General features: G+C 47.3%; 1 protein-coding gene across 1 annotated transcript in view; it reads left to right on the top strand.

Moving 5' to 3' along the window:
* The first annotated feature begins 1,054 nt into the window (after positions 1-1,054).
* Positions 1,055-7,303, top strand: part of sun2 (Sad1 and UNC84 domain containing 2) — a 97,683-nt gene continuing 91,434 nt past the window's right edge. Inside the window, exon 1 of the mRNA XM_051934433.1 lies at positions 1,055-1,380. The gene's annotated coding sequence lies outside the window, so the exon portion shown is untranslated. The remainder of the gene's footprint in view (positions 1,381-7,303) is intronic.

Below are 7,303 nucleotides of genomic sequence, written 5' to 3'. Positions count from 1 at the left end.
TGAACACAGGGTCACGGGGGTCTGCTGGAGCCAATCCCAGACAACACAGGGCACAAGGCAGGAACCAATCCCGGGCAGACGTGACTTGACTGACTCTGTCTCTGGTCCTTAAAGGTCTCTGGGCATCCTTCATAAAGAGTAGGGTATATCCTCATGTCCTGGCTAAATTGCCCACCACAGCCTAATCATCCATCCATCCATCCATCCATCCATTTTCCAACCCGCTGAATCTGAACACAGGGTCACGGGGGTCTGCTGGAGCCAATCCCAGCCAACACAGGGCACAAGGCAGGAACCAATCCCGGGCAGGGTGCCAACCCACCGCAGCAGCCTAATCATTCTGGCCTGTTAATCATCCCCTATGTCTAATTGGCTATCGCTTTCTCACCACTTCACCACATAACAGCTAATATGTGGTGAACGTACAGGCACAAAATGGCTACCATCGCATCATGCAGGTGGATGCTGCTCAGTGGTGGAGGCTGGAGTAGCTCCCTACTCGTTGAAGTGCTTTGAGTAGTGAGGAAGGTGTTGTATAAATTATTATTATTATTATTGTAGAAATGTGTTAAGAGGAAGGGAGAAGGTTTAACTGCACTTTTTAATAGAAACACTTTTCTACAGTTACAGGAAAATGCTGAGGCATTTATAACAATTAACAAGACCTCCCGACAGCACCCACGATTCAGTTATCATGTAATAAGTATATAAGTTATAAGTAACATTATAATACATCCGAGATGTCTACAATTATTATTATTATTATAATAATAATAATAATAATTATTATTATTATTATTATTATTGTTGTTGTTGTTATCATTTCCGTGAACCGTTTTAAACAAGTAAAAGGCGCTATATAAATAAGTCATTATTATTTACACAACCATTAAAGTATTTTTCATTTGCTGAAATGTTGTATCTGTTGTTAAAATGTCAAGCATTGTCTCTTGCTAACTTTAAACCCTTTTCCCATCTTCAGGTGCGGTGTGAAGCTGCTGTCTCATTACTGTCCACAGCGGGGAGACGACGCTCCGTGAGTTGGCGGCCCTTGTAGGCTTTGCTGCACGTAAAGGGACGGAGCCAAGAGAGAGAGAGAGAGCGAGCGAGGGAGAGAGAGAGGCTGAGATCGGCGACCCGGATATCGTATGGGACCTGTCATTTTGGCGATTCAAAAGAGCAAAGGCGCCGCCTGAGAAACCACCCGGGGCATGCGTCTTGCGATCAAACGAGAACACGGGGCGATCGCAGTTGCGCAAGTAGCATAACGGATTCTCGAGGGCAAAGGCTTTACAGTTTGAAGAAAGGAAAGAGCGGAACGAGCCCAGGAAGTAAAGACAGGAAGAATAAAAAAGAAGAACCGGGCCGACTGCGCACAAGGTAAAGAGCCTTTAACTTCAATTAGTATGAACGCAGATATGCGCGCAGATCGCTGCCAGTGAACGCAACCCCGTGAGAGGGTTGAGTAAAGGAGAGAATGCAACAACATAATGCACTTAGGGGACTTCTGTGAGGTACGTTTATCTGTCGGTTACCGTGCTGGGGACATGAACAGCCTGTCCTGTATCCGCAATGAGCCTTTCCCAACCTGGGCTGCATGCTTGTTCGCGTGTGTGTGTACCTTTCGGTGGGAGGGGTGTGCCCTACATGAGGCAAAAGTGTCCCGGGCATGTGCATCTGGCAAAACGAGTAATCGACGAGAGGGGCAGATGGACTTTTAGTAAGATGTTAAGTGCAGGATGAGCGGAGACGGATTGCGGTAATCCCCTTTGAGGTGAGAATTAGACCAGGATGGTATATCCCCAGTGGGCAGCGATGTGACAGAATGGAGCTGCTTGTGACCGTGGGGACTGGGCTGGTGTGTGTGTGTGATACGGTGGTGATTGCCACCAAGCTCTGAAGGCATCATTTCACACTCCGTTTAAAATAAAGACACATTGCACGGGTGGGTAAGATTCAGCTAAATCGGAAAATTGCACTGATCAGCAGAGTGACGAGGGGAGCAAATGTGCGTTTATTGTGTTCAAGACTGCAGCCCGACGCGAAAGGCAATTACAACCTCGAAGAGTCACATTTGTTTAATAGTTTGTGAGGACTGACGTGGCAGCGCAGCTCGACTAACATTTGACGATTATTAAAGAAGCCCCAAGCAAAAAGGAGATTCTTGTTAATGCAAACCGAAACAACCCGTCAGTCACTAAATCTGTTTTACAAAGCGCCATTGCGAGACGGGCATCGTCGCTTGGGCTTCACAAAGAAGGTACCCACGACCCAGAGTTCTCTCTTGATCGGAAAGGTAGACTAGTCCCATTTATCCCAAAAATGTGGAGAAGCAAAGAGAAATCCAAAGCCTAATCCACACCCAGAATGTCAACAGCCCAAGGGTTTACTCATGAAAAATAAAATAACTTTAGCACGAGGAGACAAAGGAACGGGCTTTTGTCTACAGCAGGATTAATAACGATGCCGTCATAGTCCTATTCGTTTGGAGCTCATGCCTGTTAGCAATAAACGAAAATGAAACTGATCCAGTTCACAACACCGTTGTCTCATCACACGCACGGGCTCAAGTCCATCCAGTTTCTCAGCAGCTCACTTGCGTGTCTTTTTGCGTATTCTTTTAAGTAATTTAGTAGGTAAGTTCTTTATAATGTAAATCAGACCCTAAGTAAGGGATGGACTGACACCCTGCCTGGAATGAGGGGCGATTCCTAATGGATGGATGCAGAGGCCTTGATTTTGATCCCAGTCTGTGTGGAAGATTAATGGATGAATGGAGGCAGACTGTCTGTGGAGAGCAGTTCCTTACCCAGAAGGCAGTGCTCCTCTGGCAGGGCTCCATAGTGTGGGCACCCACAGGGATCCATGGAATTCATAGTCCTGTCGGGGCCCTTGGTTGCCACCAGAGGGTGCTGCAAGGAGAAGAACTCCCTGTTTTATGACCCGGAAGTGCATCTGCCATTCAGTGCTATGGGTCCCAGGCCCGAGTAGAGGGGGGTGCAGTTGATACATTGCTCCGGGGCCTATGAAGCTTAAAGGGGCCCATCATTTTTATTATAATTTGAACATTTATTCCTTTAATTCAAGAAAATCAGTCAGGTGACCCTCCCACAATCCTAATCTTAACCATAGTGTGAGGATGTTGTATGAGAGCAAAGCGCGAGGCACGTTTTACGTGCCATGTAACACCGCTGATGTTTGCCTGCGCACACGGGTTCAAGTCCACCCAGTTTCTCAGCAGCTCATGTGTCTTTTTGCGTATTCTTTTAAATAATTTCTTTTTAATGTAAAGCAGGCCTAAAGGGATGGACTGACACCTTGTCTAGAATGAGGGGCGATTCCTGGGAGGCCATAATGGATGGAGGCTACATGTGGAGGCCTTGATTTTTATCACAGTCTGTGGGGAAGATTAATGGATGGATTGAGGCAGATTGTCTGTTCAGAGCAGTTCCTTACCCAGAAGGCAGTGCTCCTCTGGCAAGGCCCTAGTGTGGACACCCACAGGGATCCATGGGATTCATAGCCCTGTCGGGGTCCTTGGGTACCGCCAGAGGATGCTGCCTCTGATTGCTGCCACAATCTACCGTCCTTCATTCAGCTGTACTCTCACACTGCAAGGTAATCTACAGCTTTGACCGGACATCTTCACACCAACGCACGATTTGAACCTCACCAGACAACCTCAGTTGTGTGTACAGCTGATGAATGCACCACTTGAGGAATCCTTGGTGTGTGGTGGAGACCATCTTGATCCACCTCTGTCTCATTCTGGCTTCACAACAGTCATGAATGTAATAGGCATGCAAACCTAAGCATTTGTGTGTTTGTTTGGCTATGCCAATCTGCCGTACTGTTTTGCATGCAAAGTTTACTTGTTAAGGAGGGTAATATTACTAGAAAAATGGCAGGCATGCTGGGCGGCACAAGGGTATAATGGCTACCACTGCTGCCTCAAAGCTCCAGGGCTTAAATCCCAAGCTGATTACAGAGTGTGTGTGTGTGTGCGTATGGGTGTGTGTGTGTGTGCGTGTGTGTGTGTGTGTGTGTGTGTGTGTGTGTGGAGTTTTCATTGGATTTTCTGGTTTATATTCATATATACAATAGTTAGACCTTTAATGGCCATCTGTGTTTGCCATGTGGTGCTCATTACCTTCACAGTGACAGTCATGTCTCTGGTGGCTCATCCTATGAAGTCAATAGATGGATTGGGAGAGCATGGGGGGTTCATGAGGTCACTGAAAAGGGGTGTGTGGAGCTCCCCATATCTCTGAAAAAGGACGAAGGTCCAAGTCTTTAGAGTCCTGGGGCTTCCCGTCTTGCTATATGGTTGCGAGACATGGACGTTATCCAGTGACCTGAGACGAAGACCAAAATCCTTGGGTACCACTGGTTTGACTTTGTGTTGGTCATGGAGTCCCATATGAGGCACATTATCTGCATTGTGAGAGAGCGTCAGTTACGGCACTACGGCCATGTGGCGCGATTCCCCGAGAGTGATCCAGCTCACAGGATCTTCATTGTTTGGGACCCGAGTGGTGGGACTAGGCCAAGGGGACACCCACATAACATTTGGCTGTGGCACATAGAGGATCATTTCCGGAAAGTCTGACTGGACCGTGTGTCTGCCTGGAGGGTTACCAACTGGGATCCCGAGCTGTTTTATTGTGTGGTGGGTGTGGCAATGCAATGTACCAGTGCATGCTCCCCAACTTGACTTGACTTGACTTGCTCATTCCTGCTTGATGTTCCTCCAAAAGCCTGTACTGCTAAAAGTGGAATATATAAACAATTATGAATGACTGTGAAGGCAGGGCAGTGCCATGTTTCAGCCTGAATTTCTTTTTTTGTTACAAGGTGGTAGTTAGGTAGTTGGTGCACAGAGTAAGCCCACCCTGAATGGCCTAACAGCCCACCTTCATGCATGCTCACCTCCGCTCACAGGTTTGAATCGTCAGCCTGCGTGGAAGCACGTCCTTTCAAGGTGGTGCAACAAAAGTTGCAGGAACAACAACAGCAAAGAGGAAGAACTGTGTTGTAACCTCGTAAAACTTCTTGGTATCATGCTGATGGCCAACTATGGGGACATTGTCGTCGGATGGCAACACCAGCAAAGTGACGTCATCTGAGCTTGATTATTTAATAAACAATGTTCTTCTTCTTCTTCTTCTTCTTTCAGCTGTTCCCGTTAGGGGTTGCCACAGCGGATCATCTTCTTCCATATCTTTCTGTCCTCTGTATCTTATTCTGTTACACCCATCACCTGCATGTCCTCTCTCACCACATCCATTAACCTTCTCTTAGGCCTTCCTCTTTTCCTCTTCCCTGGCAGCTCTATCCTTAGCATCCTTCTCCCAATATACCCAGCATCTCTCCTCTGCACATGTCCAAACCAACACAATCTCGCCTCTCTGACTTTGTCTCCCAACCGTCCAACTTGAGCTGACCCTCTAATGTCCTCATTTCTAATCCTGTCCATCCTCGTCACACCCAGTGCAAATCTTAGCATCTTTAACTCTGCCACCTCCAGCTCTCTCTCCTGCTTTCTGGTCAGTGCCACCGTCTCCAACCCGTATAACATAGCTGGTGTCACTGCCATCCTTTAGACCTTCCCTTTCACTCTTGCTGATACCCATCTGTCACAAATCACTCCTGTCACTCTTTTCCACTCATTCCACCCTGCCTGCACTCTCTTTTTCACCTCTCTTCCACAATCCCCATTACTATGTACTGTTGATCCCAAGTAATATTTTAAATAATAATTTAATACATAAATAATGTTTAATAAATAATAACCCCTTGTTTAAAGTGTTAAGTGCTACAGAGTAAAGCTGATGTGGTATTACACGACTTGTATTTGGAAAGGATGTCAAACTTGATGACTGATGATGATTGATGATTTGCTGATCTCGCCACCTGAGGATGTGATATTAGATGGCTAGAAATCGCAGGGTGGGTTAAGTTAGATGACTGCAATGACAACTTTCTAGCACAGTTCCAGAAGTATGGCAAGCGAATGGAGTGCTGACTGCCAATATTATACTTGCCTGACAAAGCCGGTGTCACAAGAACGGTTTACAGGTATGGCGAGTTGAGCCGCAATCACATTCCTTCTATTCTTAGATGTCTGCTTGAGAACTTTCCAGCACACCCGCACAAAGGGCTTACAGGTACAGCAAGTTCAGCCGCAATTCTATTATATGATGAAATGTAAAACATGAGGCAACAAGCCTCTCTTCTTGCAAAGTTTCAAAGCATACATTCCTTATTCCTCTCATCCTAGCCTTATATGCATTGCACTTTTGGATGTTACTTATTGATTGTCAGCTCTCCTACACACAAGTCCAACCCCTACGACTTAAGACAGAATCAACCATGTCTGAGTTTGTCAGATAGAGACACAGACCAACTTGGCTGAGTCTAGGAGGTCTGACTACAGACCTTCATTGACAGGCCCCTTTGTGGCCTACCCAGCCACAGGACTCAGATTGAGTCACAGACTAGTTGGACTGAGTCGAGATGTTCTGGCTGCAGACCTCCAGTGACAGGCCCCTTTGTATCTGATCCAGCCAAAGTACCAGGTGACTAGACTCAGAGGCCTGTGGATGAAGACTCTTGGCACAGGGCTCTACTGAAAATGTGCCATTCCAATTGGTTTCCAGGACTAAAACATTCCTTTAGAGGATAAAAGTATGTGTGCATTTAAAGGAGGATATGGATGCCAAGTATAAATAAATAAATAGATGGTGGGTGGGGACCTCAGGATTGGGGAGGTGGGCGAGGACCTCAGGAGTGGGGACTTCAGGAGTGGGGAGGTAGGCGGGGACCTCAGGAGTAGGGAGGAGGAGTGGGGACTTCAGGAGTAGGGAGGTGGGCGGGGACCTCAGGATTGGGGAGGAGGAGTGGGGACTTCAGGAGTAGGGAAATGGGTGGGGACCTCAGGATTGGGGAGGAGGAGTGGGGACCTCAGGATTGGGGAGGAGGAGTGGGGACTTCAGGAGTAGGGAAGTGGGTGGGGACCTCAGGATTGGGGAGGAGGAGTGGGGACTTCAGGAGTAGGGAGGTGGGTGGGCACCTCAGGAGTGGGGAGGAGGAGTGGGGACATCAAGAGTAGAGAGGTGGGTGGGGACCTCCTCACTCACACACCAGCCTCCATTCGAGTCGCTCTACCTTGTGTTGCTTCCACTTAGCTAGCAATAACTGTTTGTTCAGCGGAAATTATCATGTAGAGATTGTTAAAGAGTAACGTTTGATGTTTTTGAGAGAGGGAGATCGGAGCTACGTGTGTTTTAGAGGGTGCCTGCTC

This window comes from Erpetoichthys calabaricus, chromosome 12, assembly GCF_900747795.2.
Source record: "Erpetoichthys calabaricus chromosome 12, fErpCal1.3, whole genome shotgun sequence".
Taxonomy (NCBI): domain Eukaryota; kingdom Metazoa; phylum Chordata; class Cladistia; order Polypteriformes; family Polypteridae; genus Erpetoichthys; species Erpetoichthys calabaricus.
The sequence above is the reverse complement of the archived record's forward strand: the minus strand, read 5'-3'. Positions and strand labels throughout refer to the sequence as shown.